The 12801-nt window shown below is 38.2% G+C and overlaps 1 pseudogene; it reads left to right on the top strand.

Annotated features, from left to right (window-relative positions):
- LOC139479551 (uncharacterized) overlaps positions 1-12801 on the top strand; it is a 63525-nt pseudogene that overhangs the window by 45098 nt on the left and 5626 nt on the right.

The raw sequence follows: 12801 nt of genomic DNA on the forward strand, positions 1-12801 counted from the left end.
AATAATTGTCACTCAACGACTGTAGCTGCTGGAATATCGACCTACCTGAAGCTTAAATTAAACATCTTGGCAAGTTTTGATTTTGCCGGCATCAGTTGCTGGTATGGGGACCTATTCTAACCCGGAATATGGAAGGGGCGCAATAAGAAGATATGCATGACTTATCATTCATGTTGGACCCAAAAAGTAAATAAAGGCGACAAAACCGTTTCCATTAACATAAGTTTCCTCTGCTGAAAGCAGAATCCATTGTACGATTTCGAGCAGAACATGAGCATATTGATCACTACGAAATAGTGATGAAACTAGGTGTCCGTAAAAGGTGAGCGTATCCTGATCCACTTGTGGCACATGTCACGAACGCTCGCAAATGCAGGCCAAGTGTTCACCTAAAAATGCATGAGAAATTATGGTAGGTCATAAAGGCAATTGCATCAGACATTCATGCGTCACATTTGGAAATGTCTTTCACATTACTACCATAAAACGTTTTGAATTGGTGAACAGTGTACATGATACGTGCCACAAGAAAAATAGGTATACCTTTGACTGTATTAATTCTGCGAATTCAACTCTCAATCATTTTGTATTTGTAGACCCTGCCACATCATCAAGCCATCGCGATGTCAGAGCTGAGGACATTTCAGGTATTGTATAGTTTACATTTGTTTTAAGAAATACGTAAGTTTGTCAAGACGATACAGTAGTTTTTCAAGCTGGTGATAGTACCTTTATTCAACCATCATTGAACGATCTCATCAATATACCTAAAGCTTGAGGTACACTTCATGGCCAAGTTCCCGTGTTTTGATTTTTAGGCTCTTGGGCACTTAGAGTATTACATATTATTTAAATTTCATGGAAAGACGCATCTTGCTTACAGCTAAGCTTTGCAATTATGGTTCCTCCATTTAAGGCCTAGTAAAATCTTTCCAGAAATATGTAGTACGCATTGAGAGGAATAATGACTAAATATGACATGTCGCTTATCAACATGACAGACGATGTTGTCACACTTCCTACTCACTGGCACTTACTTTAGTGGATCGCGTAACCGATCAGGCCTGATGACTTGGTTGATAGCGTGGCGTTGCACCCCGGCGACGTAGATCATCGCTCATGATATCTCGTTCTGGATGATTGTCTGTTCCAGGTTTGATTGTTTACACGCCGCCGCCGTATGACAGGGGCATTACTGGGTGCGGCGTGAGGCAACAAACAAACACTTACCCTTTTTACTAAAGTTGTGCGATTCGCGTCCTACATGTACAGCGTGACATCCTTACCTTTTCGTGAACACTTGATGTCATCAATGATTTTCTATGATTCATTCATATAATTTTCATCACCATTTTGCCTTTCATACCCTGTGGTACCTGTTTCGGCATATCATCGATGCCGATTGTTCTCTGGCATTGATGTTTCAATAATGTAATCAGTAGTGGGGTTCACCACATTTGTCCTTTGCTTGCTCTATTTTTAATTATGGCCTTCATATGACCAATGCACTTTGAACATGCCCGAAAATCTCTAAAAAATGCATTTGGAGACCTATGGTTTTCTTCAAATTCTGAAACTACTGAACTACACTCCTTTGATAAATGCCAACACAACGGGTTTGGAGAATCCACTGACAGTGTACATGCAACGTTTATATTACCATTAACGACGACCATGGAGTTCTGTTCTGAAACCGATTTTACATGCATGTGTCTTCCAATGAGGAGACCAAAGTGAAACCAGTAAGTTTTTGTTTCTAGTTCCTTTAGAAGACCATGTTTGAAAATTCAAATTTCGTCAAATGGTTTAATCTTTTCTTTCAAAAGGTTACAAGGTATAGAAAGCTTAAGTTCTATTGTGATCTTGACGTTCATTGACAACGTGCGCTATTGATAAGACAAGATAGGATCACCTTTTCCGAGAACATCCACCATCACTGAAACATTTGTGGCGGTGTTTTGATTGTTTTATTTCACTTAGTACGGGTAACTACGAATACCTCTAATTACATAACAGATGTAATTGCCTACAATAAAAATATAGTTTGATATATAAGGAGACATTAGATGTGTGATTCTTTTAAGTAACACATGGAATTATGCAGCAAAGTTAGAAGAGCATAATTTGATAGAAATCGTCAGGATTTGACAAACTATTCTTGTCATTAATTTAGATGCAAATTAATACAATATTACAAAAGTAAAACGAATATTATTTAAATTATGGGTCAAATCGGTAAAATGAATTTAGCCTTACAGGCTCTGGGTTATCCTCAAATATATTTCCCCTCCATGGCGGTTGAAGTAGCGTACAAATAATTGTCACTCAACGACTGTAGCTGCTGGAATATCGACCTACCTGAAGCTTAAATTAAACATCTTGGCAAGTTTTGATTTTGCCGGCATCAGTTGCTGGTATGGGGACCTATTCTAACCCGGAATATGGAAGGGGCGCAATAAGAAGATATGCATGACTTATCATTCATGTTGGACCCAAAAAGTAAATAAAGGCGACAAAACCGTTTCCATTAACATAAGTTTCCTCTGCTGAAAGCAGAATCCATTGTACGATTTCGAGCAGAACATGAGCATATTGATCACTACGAAATAGTGATGAAACTAGGTGTCCGTAAAAGGTGAGCGTATCCTGATCCACTTGTGGCACATGTCACGAACGCTCGCAAATGCAGGCCAAGTGTTCACCTAAAAATGCATGAGAAATTATGGTAGGTCATAAAGGCAATTGCATCAGACATTCATGCGTCACATTTGGAAATGTCTTTCACATTACTACCATAAAACGTTTTGAATTGGTGAACAGTGTACATGATACGTGCCACAAGAAAAATAGGTATACCTTTGACTGTATTAATTCTGCGAATTCAACTCTCAATCATTTTGTATTTGTAGACCCTGCCACATCATCAAGCCATCGCGATGTCAGAGCTGAGGACATTTCAGGTATTGTATAGTTTACATTTGTTTTAAGAAATACGTAAGTTTGTCAAGACGATACAGTAGTTTTTCAAGCTGGTGATAGTACCTTTATTCAACCATCATTGAACGATCTCATCAATATACCTAAAGCTTGAGGTACACTTCATGGCCAAGTTCCCGTGTTTTGATTTTTAGGCTCTTGGGCACTTAGAGTATTACATATTATTTAAATTTCATGGAAAGACGCATCTTGCTTACAGCTAAGCTTTGCAATTATGGTTCCTCCATTTAAGGCCTAGTAAAATCTTTCCAGAAATATGTAGTACGCATTGAGAGGAATAATGACTAAATATGACATGTCGCTTATCAACATGACAGACGATGTTGTCACACTTCCTACTCACTGGCACTTACTTTAGTGGATCGCGTAACCGATCAGGCCTGATGACTTGGTTGATAGCGTGGCGTTGCACCCCGGCGACGTAGATCATCGCTCATGATATCTCGTTCTGGATGATTGTCTGTTCCAGGTTTGATTGTTTACACGCCGCCGCCGTATGACAGGGGCATTACTGGGTGCGGCGTGAGGCAACAAACAAACACTTACCCTTTTTACTAAAGTTGTGCGATTCGCGTCCTACATGTACAGCGTGACATGCTTACCTTTTCGTGAACACTTGATGTCATCAATGATTTTCTATGATTCATTCATATAATTTTCATCACCATTTTGCCTTTCATACCCTGTGGTACCTGTTTCGGCATATCATCGATGCCGATTGTTCTCTGGCATTGATGTTTCAATAATGTAATCAGTAGTGGGGTTCACCACATTTGTCCTTTGCTTGCTCTATTTTTAATTATGGCCTTCATATGACCAATGCACTTTGAACATGCCCGAAAATCTCTAAAAAATGCATTTGGAGACCTATGGTTTTCTTCAAATTCTGAAACTACTGAACTACACTCCTTTGATAAATGCCAACACAACGGGTTTGGAGAATCCACTGACAGTGTACATGCAACGTTTATATTACCATTAACGACGACCATGGAGTTCTGTTCTGAAACCGATTTTACATGCACGTGTCTTCCAATGAGGAGACCAAAGTGAAACCAGTAAGTTTTTGTTTCTAGTTCCTTTAGAAGACCATGTTTGAAAATTCAAATTTCGTCAAATGGTTTAATCTTTTCTTTCAAAAGGTTACAAGGTATAGAAAGCTTAAGTTCTATTGTGATCTTGACGTTCATTGACAACGTGCGCTATTGATAAGACAAGATAGGATCACCTTTTCCGAGAACATCCACATCACTGAAACATTTGTGGCGGTGTTTTGATTGTTTTATTTCACTTAGTACGGGTAACTACGAATACCTCTAATTACATAACAGATGTAATTGCCTACAATAAAAATATAGTTTGATATATAAGGAGACATTAGATGTGTGATTCTTTTAAGTAACACATGGAATTATGCAGCAAAGTTAGAAGAGCATAATTTGATAGAAATCGTCAGGATTTGACAAACTATTCTTGTCATTAATTTAGATGCAAATTAATACAATATTACAAAAGTAAAACGAATATTATTTAAATTATGGGTCAAATCGGTAAAATGAATTTAGCCTTACAGGCTCTGGGTTATCCTCAAATATATTTCCCCTCCATGGCGGTTGAAGTAGCGTACAAATAATTGTCACTCAACGACTGTAGCTGCTGGAATATCGACCTACCTGAAGCTTAAATTAAACATCTTGGCAAGTTTTGATTTTGCCGGCATCAGTTGCTGGTATGGGGACCTATTCTAACCCGGAATATGGAAGGGGCGCAATAAGAAGATATGCATGACTTATCATTCATGTTGGACCCAAAAAGTAAATAAAGGCGACAAAACCGTTTCCATTAACATAAGTTTCCTCTGCTGAAAGCAGAATTCATTGTACGATTTCGAGCAGAACATGAGCATATTGATCACTACGAAATAGTGATGAAACTAGGTGTCCGTAAAAGGTGAGCGTATCCTGATCCACTTGTGGCACATGTCACGAACGCTCGCAAATGCAGGCCAAGTGTTCACCTAAAAATGCATGAGAAATTATGGTAGGTCATAAAGGCAATTGCATCAGACATTCATGCGTAACATTTGGAAATGTCTTTCACATTACTACCATAAAACGTATTGAATTGGTGAACAGTGTACATGATACGTGCCACAAGAAAAATAGGTATACCTTTGACTGTATTAATTCTGCGAATTCAACTCTCAATCATTTTGTATTTGTAGACCCTGCCACATCATCAAGCCATCGCGATGTCAGAGCTGAGGACATTTCAGGTATTGTATAGTTTACATTTGTTTTAAGAAATACGTAAGTTTGTCAAGACGATACAGTAGTTTTTCAAGCTGGTGATAGTACCTCTATTCAACCATCATTGAACGATCTCATCAATATACCTAAAGCTTGAGGTACACTTCATGGCCAAGTTCCCGTGTTTTGATTTTTAGGCTCTTGGGCAATTAGAGTATTACATATTATTTAAATTTCATGGAAAGACGCATCTTGCTTACAGCTAAGCTTTGCAATTATGGTTCCTCCATTTAAGGCCTAGTAAAATCTTTCCAGAAATATGTAGTACGCATTGAGAGGAATAATGACTAAATATGACATGTCGCTTATCAACATGACAGACGATGTTGTCACACTTCCTACTCACTGGCACTTACTTTAGTGGATCGGGTAACCGATCAGGCCTGATGACTTGGTTGATAGCGTGGCGTTGCACCCCGGCAACGTAGATCATCGCTCATGATATCTCGTTCTGGATGATTGTCTGTTCCAGGTTTGATTGTTTACACGCCGCCGCCGTATGGCAGGGGCATTACTGGGTGCGGCGTGAGGCAACAAACAAACACTTACCCTTTTTACTAAAGTTGTGCGATTCGCGTCCTACATGTACAGCGTGACATGCTTACCTTTTCGTGAACACTTGATGTCATCAATGATTTTCTATGATTCATTCATATAATTTTCATCACCATTTTGCCTTTCATACCCTGTGGTACCTGTTTCGGCATATCATCGATGCCGATTGTTCTCTGGCATTGATGTTTCAATAATGTAATCAGTAGTGGGGTTCACCACATTTGTCCTTTGCTTGCTCTATTTTTAATTATGGCCTTCATATGACCAATGCACTTTGAACATGCCCGAAAATCTCTTAAAATGCATTTGGAGACCTATGGTTTTCTTCAAATTCTGAAACTACTGAACTACACTCCTTTGATAAATGCCAACACAATCGGTTTGGAGAATCTACTGTCAGTGTACATGCAACGTTTATATTACCATTAACGACGACCATGGAGTTCTGTTCTGAAACCGATTTTACATGCATGTGTCTTCCAATGAGGAGACCAAAGTGAAACCAGTAAGTTTTTGTTTCTAGTTCCTTTAGAAGACCATGTTTGAAAATTCAAATTTCGTCAAATGGTTTAATCGTTTTTTCTCAAAAAGTTACAAAGTATAGAAAGCTTAAATTCTATTGTGAACTGACGTTCATTGACAACGTGCACTATTGATTAGACAAGACAGGATCACCTTTTCCGAGAACATCCACCATCACTGAAACATTTGTGGCGGTGTTTTGATTGTTTTATTTCACTTAGTACGGGTAACTATGAATACCCCTAATTACATAACAGATGTAAATTCCTACAATAAAAATATAGTTTGATACTTAAGCAGACACTAGATGTGTGATTCTTTTAAGTAACACATGGAATTTTTCAGCAAAGTTAAAAGAGCATAATTTGATAGAAATCATCAGGATTTGACAAACTATTCTTGTCATTAATTTAGATGCAAATTAATACAATATTACAAAAGTAAAACGAATCTTATTTAAATTATGAGTCAAATCGGTAAAATGAATTTGGCCTTACAGGCTCTTGATTATCCTCAAATATATTTTCCCTTCCATGGCGGTTGAAGTAGCGTACAAATAATTGTTACTCAACGACTGTAGCTGCTGGAATATCGACCTACCTGAAGCTTAAATTAAACATCTTGGCAAAATCCTCAAGTTTTGATTTTGACAATCAAATTCCCCAAGTTCAGCTTTTGCCAATCCAAGCAGCATTTCTGATTCGCATGCATAAAGAAACCTATCAACAAAGAGAGCAAATTGTGCATGTAAAATCTTTCCCAACTTTTCATAAATCATATTGTTGGTGAACATTATGTATGATACGTACAACATAAAAAGAGGCATGACTTCGACTATATTAATTCTGCTAATTTGGTCAATTTAATTATCGAATTCAATTCTCAATCATTTTGTATTTGTAGATCCTGCCACATCATCGAACACTTCAGGTTGATACTTACCTTGACTTTTAGAACTGACATTCTTTCATAAGGAGGCACGGGTGGCCCAGTCGTCTAAGGCGATTTATTGTGCAGATTTGCGTCCCTTGAGCACGCCAGAAACCTATGATTGTTGGTTCGAATACCGGTTCTCCCCGATTATGATTCCAGGTTTGTCAGCATCACACCGGTGCTCGCGGGTTTCATCGAAGTGGTAAACGCCCGAGACCTGCACCACTTCGGGCTTTCCTCCAACATTAAGCTGACACGCAGTGATATAACTGGAATACTGTTAAAAGCGGCGTTAAACCAAACTCACTCACCCACTCACCCTTTGCGTATATTCGTAATAGTTAAATTATGGCAGCTGTGATGTCTATGAATTAGCAATTTAAAACAGTTAACCATAAATGATGTTAAAAATGTATTGTTTATAAAGAACTCAGTGAATTGTTTAGAATAATGATCTTATACAACAACTAATATTTTGCTTACAGGGAATAGCGCATCGGAAAGACAACAGGACGCATCGGTAATGAACAGTTTAGTCATCTTTTAAGAAGTGTTTGTGATAGTTCAATCGATGTACCACAGTCAGAGAATGATTTAATGTCAACCTATAACTGCCAACATTATTCGGCCTGTTCGTCCGACGGCAAGATATTAACCATGTAACTTTGTACATATATTAATAACGGCTTTCAACATTTAAGATGGCCTTATGTCTATTTTTACCGAAAATCCCATTAATATTGTGTTGAAGGTTTCTCAATAACATGTATTTGTCAGACTCGTCATGTCGAACCAGATGAAGAGCCCCTTATGCCGCAAAGGGAGAATTCTGGAGGTAAGAGTGTTTAGCAATATGTTCAACAAACTAGAATCTGGAAGATATTGTGTGTTTTTAATTTCTTGTTTAACGCCAGTATCAGCAATATTTCAGCTGTATTATGACGTCCAGAACATAATTGAGACTGGAACAGACAAACCAGTTATTAATATCATGAGCAACGTGCCACGCAGTTGGAGCTTGATGACACGTAATCAACGAAGTCACCGAGACTGAGTTACTTCTCTTATGGTCGGCATCAGTTGCTGGGGACCTATTCTAACCCGGAATATGGAAGGGGCGCAATTAGAAGATATGCATGACTTATCATTCATGTTGGACCCCAAAAGTTAATAAAGGCGACAAAACCGTTTCCATTATCCTAACTTTCCTCTGCTGAAAGCAGAGTCCATTGTACGATTTCGAGCAGAACATGAGCATATTGATCACTACGAAATAGTGATGAAACTAGGTGTCCGTAAAAGGTGAGCATATCCTGATCCACCTGTGGCACATGTCACGAAGGCTCACAAATGCAGGCCAAGTGTTCACCTGAAAATAGATGAGAACATATGGAAGGTCAAAATAGGCATATGCATCAGACATTCATGCGTCACATTTGGAAATGTCTTCCACATTACTACCACAAAACGTTTTGAATTGGTGAACAGTGTACATGATACGTGCCACAAGAAAATAGGCATGCCTTTGACTTCATTAATTCTGCGAATTCAACTCTCATCATTTTGTATTTGTAGATCCTGCCACATCATCAAGCCATCGGGGTGTCGGAGTTGAGAACATTTCAGGTATTGTATAGTTCACATTTATTTTAAGAAATACGTAAGTTTGTCAAGACGATACAGTAGTTTTTCAAGCTGGTGATAGTACCTTTATTCAACCATCATTGAACGATCTCATCGATATACCTAAAGCTTGAGGTAAACTTCATGGCCAAGTTCCCGTGTTCTGATTTTTAGGCTCTTGGGCACTTAGAGTATTACATATCATTTAAATTTCATGGAAAGACTCATCTTGCTTACAGCTAAGCTTTGCAATTATGGTTCCACCATTTCAGGCCTTGTAAAATCTTTCCAGAAATATGTAGTACGCATTGAGAGGAAAATTGACTAAATATGACATGACGCTTATCAACATGACAGACGATGCCTTTACACTCTACTCGCTGGCACTTACTTTAATGGATCGGGTGACCGATCAGGCCTGATGACTTGGTTGATAGTGTGGCGTCGCACCCTGGTGACGTAGATCATCGCTCATGATATCTCGTTCTGGATGATTGTCTGTTCCAGGTTTGATTGTTTACACGCCGCCGCCGTATGGCAGGGGCATTACTGGGTGCGGCGTGAGGCAACAAACAAACACTTACCTCTTTTTTTATGAAAGTTGTGCGATTCGCGTGCTACATGTACAGCGTGACATGCTTACCTTTTCGTGAACACTTGATGTCATCAATGATTTTCTATGATTCATTCATATAATTTTCATCACCATTTTACCTCTTATACCCTGTTGTACCTGTTTCGGCATATCATCGATGCCGATTGTTCTCTGGCATTGAAGTTTCAATAATATAATCAGTAGTGGGGTTTGTCCTTTGCTTGCTCTATTTTTAATTATGGCCTTCATATGACCAATGCACTTTGAACATGCCCGAAAATCTCTTAAAATTCATTTGGGGACATATGGTTTTCTTCAAATTCTGAAACTACTGAACTACACTCCTTTGATAAATGCCAACACAACCGGTTTGGAGAATCTACTGACAGTGTACATGCAACGTTTATATTACCATTAACGACGACCATGGAGTTCTGTTCTGAAACTGATTTTACATGCATGTGTCTTCCAATGAGGAGACCAAAGTGAAACCAGTAAGTTTTTGTTTCTAGTTCTTTTAGAAGACCATGTTTGAAAATTCAAATTTCGTCAAATGGTTTAATCGTTTTTCTCAAAAAGTTACAAAGTATAGAAAGCTTAAATTCTATTGTGATCTTGACGTTCATTGACAACGTGCACTATTGATTAGACAAGACAGGATCACCTTTTCCGAGAACATCCACCATCACTGAAACATTTGTGGCGGTGTTTTGATTGTTTTATTTCACTTAGTACGGGTAACTATGAATACCCCTAATTACATAACAGATGTAAATTCCTACAATAAAAATATAGTTTGATACATAAGCAGACACTAGATGTGTAATTCCTTTAAGTAACACATGGAATTATGCAGCAAAGTTAAAAGAGCATAATTTGATAGAAATCATCAGGATTTGACAAACTATTCTTGTCATTAATTTAGATGCAAATTAATACAATATTACAAAAGTAAAACGAATCTTATTTAAATTATGAGTCAAATGGGTAAAATGAATTTGGCCTTACAGGCTCTGGATTATCCTCAAATATATTTTCCCTTCCATGGCGGTTGAAGGAGCGTACAAATAATTGTCACTCAACGACTGTAGCTGCTGGAATATTGACCTACCTGAAGCTTAAATTAAACATCTTGGCAAAATCCTCAAGTTTTGATATTGCCAATCCAAATCCCCAAGTTCAGCTTTTGCCAATCCAAGCAGCATTTCTGATTCGCATGCATTAAGAAACCTATCAACAAAGAGAGCAAATTGTGCATGTAAAATCTTTTCCCAACTTTTCATAAATCATATTGTTGGTGAACATTATGTATGATACGTACAACATAAAAAGAGGCATGACTTCGACTATATTAATTCTGCTAATTTGGTCAATTTAATTATCGAATTCAATTCTCAATCATTTTGTATTTGTAGATCCTGCCACATCATCGAACACTTCAGGTTGATACTTACGTTGACTTTTAGAACTGACATTCTTTTGGTTATAAGGCGGCACGGGTGGCCCAGTCGTCTAAGGCGATTTATTGTGCAGAGTTGCGTCCCTTGAGCACGCCAGAAACTTATGATTGTTGGTTCGAATACCGGTTCTCCCCGATTATGATTCCAGGTTTGTCAGCATCACACTGGTGCTCGCGGGTTTCACCGAAGTGGTAAACGTCTGAGACCTGCATCACTTCGGGCTTTCCTCCAACATTAAGCTGACACGCAGTGATATAACTGGAATACTGTTAAAAGCGGCGTTAACCCAAACTCACTCACCCACTCACCCTTTTGCGTATATTCGTAATAGTTAAATTATGGCAGCTGTGATGTCTATGAATTAGCAATTTAATACAGTTAACCATAAATGATGTTAAAAATGTATTGTTTATAAAGAACTCAGTGAATTGTTTAGACTAATAATCTTTTACAACAACTAATATTTTGCTTACAGGGAATAGCGCATCGGAAAGACAACAGGACGCATCGGTAATGAACAGTTTAGTCATCCTTTAAGAAGTGTTTGTGATAGTTCAATCGATGTACCACAGTCAGAGAATGATTTAATGTCAACCTATAACTGCCAACATTATTCGGCCTGTTCGTCCGACGGCAAGATATTAACCATGTAACTTTGTACATATATTAATAACGGCTTTCAACATTTAAGATGGCCTTATGTCTATTTTTACCGAAAATCCCATTAATATTGTGTTGAAGGTTTCTCAATAACATGTATTTGTCAGACTCGTCATGTCGAACCAGATGAAGAGCCCCTTATGCCGCAAAGGAAGAATTCTGGAGGTAAGAGTGTTTAGCAATATGTTCAACAAACTAGAAACTGGAAGATATTGTGTGTTTTTTATTTCTTGTTTAACGCCAGTATCAGCAATATTTCAGCTGTATTATGACGTCAAGAACATAATTGAGACTGGAAGAGACAAACCAGTTATCAATATCATGAGCAACGTGCCACGCAGTTGGAGCTTGATGACACGTAATCAACGAAGTAACCGAAACTGAGTTACATGTCTTATGGTCGGCATCAGTTGCTTGGGACCATTGTACGATTTCGAGCAGAAGATGAGCATATTGATCACTACGAAATAGTGATGAAACTAGGTGTCCGTAAAAGGTGAGCATATCCTGATCCACCTGTGACACATGTCACGAACGCTCGCAAATGCAGGCCAAGTGTTCACCTGAAAATAGATGAGAACATATGGGAGGTCCAAATAGGCATATGCATCAGACATTCATGCGTCACATTTGGAAATGTCTTTCACATTACTACCATAAAACGTTTTGAATTGGCGAACAGTGTACATGATACGTGCCACAAGAAAATAGGCATGTCTTTGACTTCATTAATTCTGCGAATTCAACTCACAATCATTTTGTATTTGTAGACCCTGCCACATCATCAAGCCATCGCGGTGTCAGAGCTGAGAACATTTCAGGTATTGTATAGTTCACATTTATTTTATGAAATACGTAAGTTTGTCAAGACGATACAGTAGTTTTTCAAGCTGGTGATAGTACCTTTATTCAACCATCATTGAACGATCTCATCGATATACCTAAAGCTTGAGGTAAACTTCATGGCCAAGTTCCTGTGTTCTGATTTTTAGACTCTTGGGCACTTAGAGTATTACATATCATTTAAATTTCATGGAAAGACGCATCTTGCTTACAGCTAAGCTTTGCAATTATGGTTCCTCCATTTCATGCCTAGTAAAATCTTTCCAGAAATATGTAGTACGCATTGAGAGGAATATTGACTAAA

This window comes from Haliotis cracherodii, unplaced genomic scaffold, assembly GCF_022045235.1.
Source record: "Haliotis cracherodii isolate W230 unplaced genomic scaffold, xgHalCrac1.p SCAF_4, whole genome shotgun sequence".
Lineage (NCBI taxonomy): Eukaryota > Metazoa > Mollusca > Gastropoda > Lepetellida > Haliotidae > Haliotis > Haliotis cracherodii.